Source organism: Amphibalanus amphitrite, unplaced genomic scaffold (assembly GCF_019059575.1).
Source record: "Amphibalanus amphitrite isolate SeventyFive unplaced genomic scaffold, NRLGWU_Aamphi_draft 001398F_arrow, whole genome shotgun sequence".
NCBI classification, from domain to species: Eukaryota; Metazoa; Arthropoda; class Thecostraca; order Balanomorpha; family Balanidae; genus Amphibalanus; species Amphibalanus amphitrite.
The window spans coordinates 1-12219 of record NW_024882891.1 but is presented as its reverse complement, the minus strand read 5'-3'; positions in this window follow the sequence as shown (position 1 = coordinate 12219).

The following is a 12219-nucleotide window of genomic DNA, read 5'->3' as shown; positions in this document are numbered from 1 at the left end:
CAAACTGCCTTTACCTGCCATAAAAACGATAGTCTCGCCAGCACAGATGTTGTTTGACCCATAAACGAATAGGCAGAGCAATTCTAAACACACCTTCATTTGAAAAATCAACACAACAACAAAAAAACAGTTGCAGAGTATCAATATCTGCACGCTGCACACCGGTCAGTTGACAGAATTCGCCTCTCTTCAATTAACAGAACGTCTATCATCTCCGTTCGATAAAAACTCTACCAAACCTTACTTCATCTGCTATAGTGGTGCCAATCGGAACCTGAGGGCTGTTCACGGGCCCTGTGTGCGGTCGGACCGCACACAGCCTCCAAGCTCCGCCTACTGCGTCCCTACGTCAGCCTTCCGTCACCGCACACAGCGATCGCTGTGGCCGGTCGGGACTGGCCACAGCGGACCGTCCACCGCACGCAGCCGTGACGTCAGAGCCGCCTACCCATCCCCTACCCCCACGCCTGCTGGACGCACCGCACACACCGCACGCAGCAGTGTGCGGTGCCCGTGAACACCCCTCTGGACATTCGGAATTCCGATTCTTTATAATGTCCAATTCGGAATTGATTGCACAAAAGTATAGTAGTCTGGACAACATTGGGCGATGGCCTGCCACACTTAAGCATTTTTATCAAGCAATCGTGCGTAGCATGGATTGGCGAATGGAAAGCTTGTTAAGCTCTCAATATAATGAACACTTATCGGCTGGTAAAATTACATGATAAGCAATATAAATGACGGTTTTGAGTGTTGATAGCTGCATAATTTTCGGACATATTTGAACAAATAGTTGAGCTTAACATTTTTGGACGGGAAATCAGCGAAAATGCCGGACAATAGACGGATATTATACGTAAATTTTATAAAACTGGCATCACTTATCTGCTACTGCTTTGGGTCGAAAATATTGGCAAAAAAAAAAAACTGGGAGCGTTGTTTTTTCGGAGCTATCCCTGTCTTCATTGAAATCCTCACACTATGTTCAAACTTCAAATAACTCCACGCTAAAAGTTATTTGCCATTTTTAAAAACAGGGTTCAAAAGCAAATTTCGTGGATTGAAGGCACTGATTAGGTCATTGTACAACAAAAGCCGTTGCGTATTAGGCGCTAGCAATGCAAGATTTTGCGCTGCAATGAAGTTGCAATGACGTGTTGTTAGGCGTTAATCCTTGCAAAATTGATTGTTTACACTGTGCGTCAACATCTTCATTCCCTGAAACTTAAAACCCCGTTCATATAATAGCCCTTTTAGTTACGATAATTTCTCTCATTGGTGTAATTGTCATGCCACTTATGAATTTTCCGTATTTTTGTGTTATTCACACTATGTTCAAATTGCCCCACATGTTGAAATTACCCAACCCTACCCTAGTCTCCATTCAGTCGCATACACGGCCTATTGCACTCTAGCGTGTCACGTTTCAGGTTGTCAAGAGTCTCTCCTTTGAAACTGCGCCATGCCGTTTATAAATTCTCCCCTCTGAGCTAGCCAGTGGAAGCTTGCTGAGCTTTTTTTCTGACGATCGTCCGGGTAATTTGGATATGTGACCGGTCCAGACTGTTGCCAGACCATGTCCCCTTATCCCAGACTCCAGAGGCCTGGGAGCCTCGCTCGGCACCAGTCCTGGGTCTTCCTTTTGTGATAGGCTGGAGCCCTTTCTTGCTGGAAAATGGGCCTGGGTATGTCCGACATAAGTTTGACTCTGGTTTGGAACCATTTGCCTTTTTATTCAGCATCTTTGTGGCAGCAGTCTTCTTCAGCAGTTCCCTGAGATAGTAATCAGCAGTCACGGTCTGTCCCCGCGGTACCCAGCAGATGCTTCACCGACTCGACAGCGGACTCCTCAGAGCTGCTGTTGATCCACATTTCGATCGTTCTGGCAGTTACGGGCTTAGAGAGCACAAAAGGCACCTCGTCACTGAAAAGGACACATCTCCAGTCCTGAATGGTCCAGTTTTTGTGGGTCTCGGCGAAATCGAGCTGCCTGCACTTCTGGACCACGGAAAGCCAGGTCTGCATCCTGAGCATAGGTGGAGAACCTACCCCGGCCGTGGCCGGGGTAAGTTTTCCACTCCTGTAAATCCTCAAAGCTGTATCTACATGCGAGAAAAAAAAAACGAAGTGCCACCTATGAGGGTGTCCCTCTTATCTGCCTTTAGAATTTTCTATTTTGATTTTGAAGCTTCTACTCAAAACTTTTCATCGAGAAGTCCGACAAGCTTGAAGAAACGGAATTAAATGCTAATCAAATAAAGTAGAACACCCCTAATTGGTGGACGTCATGCTGCTATAAGAGGCTGAGTTGTGATGTATCTCTCGACGGTTGTGCTGTGCTGCCCCTAGCAGAGGTTGTGATGCTCCTGTCGGAGGTGAGAGGTTGTGATGCCTTTGACAGAGGATTTGAATTTCGATGCTTCTATCAGAGGTTGCGGCACACGCCAGAGGTTGTGATAATAATTACCCGAACTTGGCAGCTTCGTACGACGCACACGATGGTTGACGATCGGCTCAGTGGTGGCATTGGGCACCAGTGGCAGACTATGATCCCCGATCAGTCGTCGGTCTCAATACATACACGGAGGTGGCGTCATCTGGTGGAAAATAGCTAGCGTCCTCTTCTCAGGTCTGTTAATCGCGCAGGTTCCACCGCCAGCGCACATGCAGATGGGTCAGTTAGATGGAGTTGAGTGTTCTGTTCCTACTTAGATCGGTAATCTCAGTGCATATCACAAGAATGCAGGTTAGAACTTTAGTTTTAATTAGATTCCAGTTGTAAATGGGCTCTTACTTGATACTTCGGATTGGACCTACGAATGTCATCTTGTGAAATCTGACAAAATTCACAGCAAGGATTCCAGACTGGAAGTTGGCATCATAGGCGTAGGAACGTTTTCGAAAGTGGGGGGGGGGGGGGCAGGCTCCCAGAGGTCTAAAACCTAACCCACCCCCAAAATCCAATTTCTCCTCGGATTTCGGCCACTTTGTTTTCGCAAACATGCTCAGAGGTAAAAAAAAAATCGAGACAAAACCAAAAATAAAAGTAGTTAAATTTCAGGGAGAGTCCCGTCCATAAACTCAAACTGATTGACGCGTTCCCCTGTCCTCCGCAGCCGTTGGTACCCATGCAAATTCCAGAGGCATCCAGCAGCTTTTTCATTAAGAGCAAGCGTGAAATGTGCAAAGCGAGTCTTTTCAATATACCTATAAAAATCAGCATGAACGGCCCAGCTAGGCTCAGCCAGGCCTGTAACGTTTTTAAGAGGTTTTATATTAGCGACCACTGCAACTGGGCTGATTGACTGTCAGAGGCCGGTGCGGGACTTTTAGAGGCCGGTCTGGGCCCTCAGAGGCCGTTCTGGGCCCTCAGAGGCCGTTTAACACTCGCCGGCCCGGACCTATAAGTTTTCTACATACGCGCCGGCCGAGGGGGCGGGGAGCAGGTACGACCCTCCTCGCCGTTTTGCCCCAGGTGGAGCTAGCGCGTCGCGGAAAAAACGAGCGTGTGCGCCGTTACGAGACGCAGAGATCGATACCCGATTTTAAGGTCCTAGGTCAACCGTTGACCTGAGGTCAAGTCAAGTGCCTCAAGGCACAGTTCCATTTTTGGTGAATAACTTCGCAAAAAAACAGCCACAGAGCCGCGATTTTGCCAGCATCGTGTTATCCTCTCTCAGGCGCGTCGAATGATATACTTTTTGTTTGGGTGAGGTAAACTTAGAGTGTTGACCTCGGGTCACGGTCAGGTCAGCGTCCCCAGGTCACGAAATTGGTCGAATGAGGTCATGTCTCATATCCTTCGATTCGGAAGGTCTTCCTGAGTCCATTGGTGGCTTTCCCGACTCGCTAGCTCAATTTGATCGGTAGTTATTGACGAAAAACTAATATGACCCTTATAACATCATAAATGACGTCGCGCAAGGTCAACATTGCAAAAGTGACGCATCGAACCTTGCAAGGAGTGCATGAAATCACGATTCGGTGTCCTTGAGATAGTTGGAGATCGTTCCCGGCGCCAGAAAAAGTTTTCAGTTTATCCCCATTGACTTATACCTAATGGTGAGGTCACGAAAATGACCTGACCTCATATGACCTTAAGAAAATCCGAGATGTACAAGTTGTGAGACTTCTAATGGATACTATAGGTCCTGCAAGGTTCATTTCCCTGTGAAATCTCCTCTGGCAGTGAGGGCGTTGCGAAGTTGCGACATCTGAAGACCGTGCAGAGGTTCACTTATGACCTCATAGGTCAGTGACCTGATCTGACCCGAAAATGCGGTTGGTGTCAAAAGATCCGGCTTGATTCAAAGGTCAGGTATGCCAAGCTTCAGCTCTCTATCGCCGGCGTGTTCGGAGCTATCGCGAAAAAAAACTATATGGAGGGGCGGCACCCCCCCCCCTCGGCCGGCGAGGGTTAAGGCCCTCAGAGACCAGTACAGGGCCTGCAAAGAGCAGTTTGAGACTTGGGCCATCAGAGGCTAATGTGGGTCCTTACAGGCCAGCATAGGCCCTCAGAGGTCAGTGTGGGACCCTAAAATGCCGGCATGGGCCGGCGTTGGACCCCAGAGGCCAGCAGAAGGCCCTCAAAAACCAAGATGGGCCTCTGAGGCCAGCATCGGTCTTCAGAATCCAGTGCAAGGCCCTCAGAGGCTAATGTGGGTCCTTACAGGCCAGCATGGGCCCTTAGAGGTCAGTGTGGGACCGTAACAGACCGGCATGGGCCGGCGTTGGACCCCTAAGGCCAAGATGGACCCTCAGAGGCCGATGCAGACCCTTAGAGGCCGGCATCGGGTCTCCAGAATTCAGTGCGGGGCCCTCAGAGGCACCTAAAGGCTAGTCTTGAGACCCCAGAGACAGAAATGAGGCCACCAGAGGCCGGTGTGAGGCCCTCAGACGTCGGCTGGGCCCTTGAGGCCGGTTTAGGGGCCCTCAAATGCCAGTGGAGGACCCTCAGAGGTCAATGTGGGTTCTCAGAGGTCAATGTGGGCGCTTGACCGCCATTGAAGGGCCCTCCGAGATCAGTGTAGGACCCTCAAAGACTGCTTTGGAAGCTGTTAATAGCTGGCGTGGGATTCTTGAGCCTCGTGACAATCGAATAAGTGCCAGAGCCCCATACGCCCATGGGGGCCCATTGTTTGTTTGGGGGGGGGGGGGGCAAATAGAGGGGCAGATACAGACATTGCTAGCCCCCAGCCTGTTTGAACCGAGGCGGGGGCACGGTCACCCTGGCCCCCAGCTAGTACGCCTTTGACGAACTATGCCGACCCCATGAAGCAGATCTGGTCAAGCGTTGGTCGTTTGTATACGCATTCTCCTGCACCGTGCTAGTATTGTCTTTATACCTTTTCAGTGCTCGCTGTCCCGTATATCGTAATCAACAAAATGCTGCGGCACGAGGACTCACAGTCTTGTCTCTGATATGGTTTTCTTCATTGAGTGAAGGAAATTGCGGTCAATAACGCTGTAGAAACAAAAGGGAATCTTCACTAAAGGGCAAGCTGAATAGTTGTCAAGTTCTGGTGTTTAGGGTACCGGGTGGTAGGTACAGATAGACACTTAAGTCAGCAAAAAGTGGGGGGGCCAGTTAACATTGCTGGCCCCCCCACCTCCGAAAGTGGGGGGCCATGGCCCCCCCGGCCCCCCCTGTTCCTACGCCTATGGTTGGCATCGAGGTCCTCATTTCATCAGAGGAATAATTTACAGTACGACTTTTCATCAATTGCTCCAGCTTTGGGTTTGCTGGTCAAATCGGGCTCATAAAACCCGATTTCACCCATTAAACCCGCTCTCCAGAGCCCCCTCCCCCTTATCTCCAATTCTACACCCAAAACAAAGACCACCAACCATTAGACTCCCCGTGACGAGCTGCATCGAATCGATACCGTAAAGTGGGGCTATTTGAGACAGTAAGGTAGTGGTTTAGTAAAACCGCTGTAAAATGAAAACCGTTCGATAGTTTTTCGTCATTTTTGCTTAGGCTGATGTGGAATTGAACAGTGAATGACCTGAATAACCCTTTTGAAAAATTTCGAAAAGTCTTGAAAGAAATTTGGTGTAAAATACGAAATACAGAAAAACGCACAATTTAAGTTGCTCGAAAAGTACCCCTACCTGCCGCTTAACCCGCGCCCTGCTGGGGGGGGGGGTGTTTGAACACCCCCCCTTGTGGTTTTTCGCGAATATCTCAAAAACGGCGGCGCGGAGCGCCGCCGTTTTTGGTACACCTTATCATACATCAATTCTACACATGTTGTAAAAATTTCAGACCAAGGTCATTCAAGGTCAGGTCACCAGGTCACTTGAAGTGACCTCACCTCATAAAAAGTTTCAATGTCTGTCATAGCTACACCGAGTGACCGATCGCTTTGAAACTTTCAGCGATTGCTAAGAGCAATAGCATGTACAAAATGTATATCTCAGAATTTTGATATCGATGACCTAAGGTCAGGTCAATTTTGCGACCTCCCCATTATAAGTCAATGGGAGAAAATTGAAATGCGCCTCTTTTGGACAAAAGACATTATAAACACTCCCAAACACTGAATTACAAGTGGTTTAGACACACTGAACATGAAAATGGTGTCCGTGACCCCTGTTTATGCCCTGAGGTCATCTTAGGTCACGAATGGTATCTAACAGTTTTTCGCAAATAACTTTTGATAGAGGCATGCTAGAGCGATGAAAACGCCTTAGATGTGTTCAGCTCGACGATACGGATCGACTGATATGCAACATGACCCTTTCCGGTCAGGTCATGACCTTGACCTGAGGTCAAATTTTCAAGTTGACCTTTCAAGGTCAAGTTATAGTTCATTCGATGCGTCTTGACGAGAGGAACACGATGCCGGTAAGAGTAAGCTCGTACAAGGCTTGGGTCAAAAGTTATTGCAGAAAAACTGTTTCCGAAAAAATCGGCTATTTTTGCAGTTTTTGCCCCCTGCAGGCAAAACCGTTGACGTTAGGTCAAATCTGAGAGAACTACTCAGAAAGGGCGTTAATAGGGCTATCGAATGCGCTTTTCCGCGGCGCTGTAGCTCTATTGGTTCTCGAGTTATGCGTTGGCTTCTTGGAAATTGTCGACATTCGACCTGGAAATCGGCGAAATTTTGCCTTCAATGACCTCTGGTGACCTGACCTTTGACCTGACCAAAAAATTGACCGAAGTGATTTCCTCATTATTTTTGACGCTCTTTCGAACGCCGCCTTCCGCGTATCGCTACGTGGCCCAGGAGCCGAGTTAGAAGGGGGGGGGGGGTGTTCAAACACCCCCCCCCAGCAGGGCGTGGAAATCCAGGACCCCCAGCCGGGCGCGGGTTAACATAGTTGAAATTTTCACAGCTTCGGCACTGCATCTATCGTTACTACCGTTTTACTTATAGGCTAAGCATATTTTTCATGAAAATATTATACATTGTTAACGTTACTGCCGATTGCGTAACCCACTGTCTCAGAATCCCGATGATGCCCACCTAGTCAAACCTCAACCGATATGTCAAATAGCTACTGATAATGGTGATGCGATTGGTCACGCTATCAAAATCATTGGACAAAATTAGCTGGAGGTAAATAAAAAGGACATCTTTGATATCAGTGCCGTAAACTCCGGCCAGTGCTGCCAAATCATATTTACGGCATTGGTAAGATTGGGCCCTGGTATTAGTGACGTACATTCCCTATCAATGATTTTCAATGGCATTCATTTTCACTCGATTTTACAATACATTTCTGGAAATGCCTGTAAACGGTGAAAATTCGACGCTTGACCTGATCTGTGACGTCTTCGGTTAGGCTGAGATCAATGAAATTATGTCACAGGTAGTTCCGTGGTAGGGCTATCCAACGCCTTTTGAATTTGGAAAATCGGCCGGTAACTTTCCCGGGACCTTGGGGGGGGGGGGCGAAACGGCCCCCCTACGGGTGGTAGGGTCCGCCGATAGCCCTACGGGGCGCGGGTTAAAGCATCGGGCCTCTTGTCTCACTCGGTTGATGGTCGTTGTTTGGAGAAGAGTTTGTTTGCGAAGTGTCTGCGGCAGGGGCGCAGCCAAGGGGGGGGGGCACACTGGGCTTTAGCCCCTCCCAAATCTAGCAGGCGCCCTGGATGGCGCCTTCCACGATCATTTCGGGGCGCCGAAGGCGCCTTTCTAATGTCCAAACCTCTAGGCGCTCTCCACGGTAAGCCATTGCGGTACACCATGCGGCATTGGCGCCCAGGTTTACAATTTTATATCTCTTTGTGGGTGAAGATGCACCCACAATCCTGAACCGCCGGATATCCACCCCCAGTCTCCTGACCATCTAGCGCCCTCCTCATCTTCAGCGCCTTTCTGTCTGTTCGGCGCTCCTCTGATCTATCGGCGCCCTTCTCGCCATTCAGCGCTCTTATGGCCTATCGGCGCCCTTTTCACATTCGGCGCCCTCCGGGCTGACCAATCGGCGCCCTAATGGTCCTTACCACACAGCATCCTGATGTCTGCGCCCTCCACACTTGTAGGGGCCCTCCTGACCTGTCAGCGCCCTCCTTATCGTATTATATTGCCCTCCTCACTGTACAGCGCCCTCCTGACCTGTCGCCGGCCTCCTCACTGCATAGCGGCCTCCTAACCATGCAACGCCCTCCAGACCGGCGCCCCCTGCGTTTAGCGCCCTCCCGACAAGTCGGTGCGCTTTTCACCGTAGAGGGCCCTCCTGAGCTGTAGGCGGCCTCCTGACCGTACATCGCCTTCCTCATCTGTCCGCGCCCTCCTCTTTAAGCAGTGCCCTTCTGACTCTTCAGCGCCCTCTTCACTCGTATAGTGCCCTCCTCATCGTATAGCATCATCCTCACCATTCGGCGCCCTCCTGACCTGCCGGCGCTCTCCCCACCATACAGCACCCTGCTGACATGTCGGCGCCCTCCTCACGTAGCGCCCTCCAGATCTGTTGCAGCCCTAGTCATCACCGTGCAGTGCCCTCCTCGCCTGTCGGCGACATCTTCGCGTTCAGCGCCCTCCTGACCAGTCAGCGCCTGCCTTCCGCAATGTATACTGTATAGCTCATCACCATACAGCGCCCTACTGACCTGCTGGCGCTCTCCTCACTATACATCGTCCTCCTGACCTGTCAGCGCCCTTCTCACCGTAAAGCGCCATCCTGACCGGCGCCCTCCTCACATTACAGTGCCCTACTCACCGATTATCGTTCTTCTCACCATACACTCCGAACCTGTCAGCGCCCTCTTCACGTTACCTATGTTGTTTACTGACCGTGCCCGTGGTAAGTTCTGATCATTGTGTGATGCGTTTAGTTGTGTATTATGGTTTTCTATGATCCGTCATATTTTGTGAATTGCCGTAGAAACTTGAGCTTGAAAGAAGGTGAGCTTGAGAGCAAACCAAGTTCAGTTTAAACTCATTTTGTTTAAAGTCTTGTTTAAAATTTTGGCTTCGCGTAATAACAAATATAACCTTGCACGTAAAACATTAAGTTTTTACCACTATTTACAATTAGAAAAGCGTCAGGGAACGAATCAATGTTTAAAGCGATCCAGGCGCCAACTAGAAATAGAACAATTTCCGGAAAATAAAGGCATGACAACGTTTCCAGCGCCTTAACCCGCGCCCCAGTGGCGGTCTCAGCCAACTTCGCCCGAGTGGGGGGGGGGGGGGCATATGTTACCACCCACCTCTAACTCAAAAACTAAGAGGGCTAGAAAGACGCGGTAAAAAGCAATTGATAGCTCTCAATGCGAACGTTTGAAAGTATTTCGGTCATTTTTAATCTTAGAGCAATATTGGGGTCACTGGAGGTCATCAAAGGTCAAAATTTGCCAAATGTTATTATATTTTTCCGAAAACATGCATTTATCTAAGGAACTATGATAGCTAGAAAAACGCATGGAAAAGCAATCGATAGCTCTTGAACTCTTCTTTCGATAAGGTCATCATCAAAATTGACCTCAGGTCAACGGTTTAGCCTCCAGAGGGCAAAAACTCCAAAAATAGCTGTTTTTACGAAAAGTGTTTTTCGACAATAACTTTTGACCAAAATAAGCCACGAAATTTCTATTGCCAGAATCGTGTTCCTCTCGCCGATACGCATCGAATGAACTATAATTTAACCTTGCAAGGTCAACTTGAAAATTTGACCTCAGGTCAAGGTCATGACCCGACCGGAAAAGGTCATGTTGCATATCAGTCGATGCGTCTCGGCAAGACAAACACAATGAGACCATCCCCAGCGTTCTATCTCTTTCCAATCGCGAGTTATTGGCAAAAGTCTGTTTGTAGCCTCAAATGACCTCGGATGACCTTTCTAGAGGCTATCAGCAAAAACGACACCTTGGTCGTCACGGGTGGTCCAAATCATTGTGATTCTGAAATATTTGGACTGCTCCTATGCGTACACACGGATCTAGAGGCATTTTCATTTTTCTCCATTGACTTATAATGGTAAGGTCACGCCACTGACCTGACCTTAGGTCACGGATATAAAAAATCCGAGATATACAAATTGTAGGCGCCCATAACATCATGCAATCCACCAAGTTTAAAACCTTTCTGACAAACACTGTAGGCTGGACATGATTGCAAACTTTTTTAGGCTTGGTCAGTTAACTTGACCTGGTGACCTGACCTGACATGACCTGGGGTCAAAAATTTCACACATTGTCCAAAATTGATGTGCAAAAAGCTACTCCAAGCGGCGCGGCGCTACGCGCCGCGGTTTTTTATTCACACGCGAAAAACGCGACAGGGGGATAACATATGCCCCCCCCCCCCACTGGGGCGAAGGTTAATTTTGAGCTCACTGCATCTAGTTCGGCAAACATCCATCGAGCACGTCAGTGCCATTGGCCCGACCGGCATTCACTCATCTTATTCACTCTCATTCAACTCATTCACTTATCACTATCGTCCTTTTTGGGTCGGCCGTAAGCCAGACGACGCTGAACACCAGAATTTGAGACCTGAATTTGAGCCGAAGGACGGAGGAACTGAGCCATGGGGTCGAAAAATACACCAGTAATGCAAACACTCGCAGCCCGTTTGTGTTTGCCTGCAAGACTGCCGCGCCTCGCTTCCGTTTGAAATACCTACATAAAATGTAGTGGCAGTTTTCATCTGGAATACCTAGAATGAACCGTAGTTTGAGTGGAATGAGGTCGCGTTACCATGTAAGGGGAAAACGAGTGTACCTTTTGTCGTCCTTGCTCGGCATTGACAGCGTCCTCCTGAGCCCAAATTGGCGCCCTCCTGACCCTAAATTGGCGCCCTCCTGAGCCAAAATTGGCGCCTTCACCAATTCTAGCCCCCTCCAAAAAAATTCCTGGCTGCGCCCCTGGCTGCGGCCAAGATATCGGCGGATTACCAGAACACCCAGGTGTCTAATGTGTCAACAGTCTGATGCACTATCACACCCCGACAACCCTATTTGCGTCGCGACGCTTGCCGAGCTAGACCTAAAGATAGCTCTAAACGGTTCAACCCGAGCAGTCAGCACACTGCCCGTCGTCCATTGTTCCCAATGCTCTGAATTTGGCTGTTGCCACTTGCCACTCCTATCCCAGGCCTCCACTCCCTTTGACCAGCGTATGTACAGTCACCAGCACTTGCTACTAATCACCTCGTTTTTGTTCAGTAGTTTGAAGACCGATCAATTTTCAGTCGCGCAAGATACGTCAAACGATCCGTTTGGTCCTCCGATTTCGAATATCTAACTTGTTTTTGTATATTCGAAGCATTTTGGGATGGAGAGCCAAAAACCTCTTTTCTGCCCTAAAGTGTGCCCCAAGAAGTCGTAGAACCTAGCCCCGCCTCTGATCCACGACCACTAGTGCCATCTCTTGTCAGCCGAACAAGCCGCAGAAGTAAATAATGTCACGTGACCTTTGCACACGCTACAATTACTACGCAGCTGTAGTGGGGGAAGCGGGCGGAGGCGTGGAGGGGACGCGATCGGTCGGCTGGGGTCAGGTCGCCGAGGTCAGAGGTCATCCGCCGAGGGTGTTTGAGTTGGGCCGTGTGGGCTGGGGCCTGCGGAGGAGAGCGCCTGGACCTGTCTGGAAACAAGCCTACAGCGCTGTGACAGTCGAGAATATTGTAAGGAAAGAGGAGAGGGAAGAGAGAGAGAAGGGAGAGAGAAGAGAGGAAGAGAGGAAAGAGGAGGAGAGAGAGAGGGAGAGGGAGAGAGGGAGAAGAGGGAAAGAGAGGAGAGAGAGAGAGAGGGAGAGAGGGA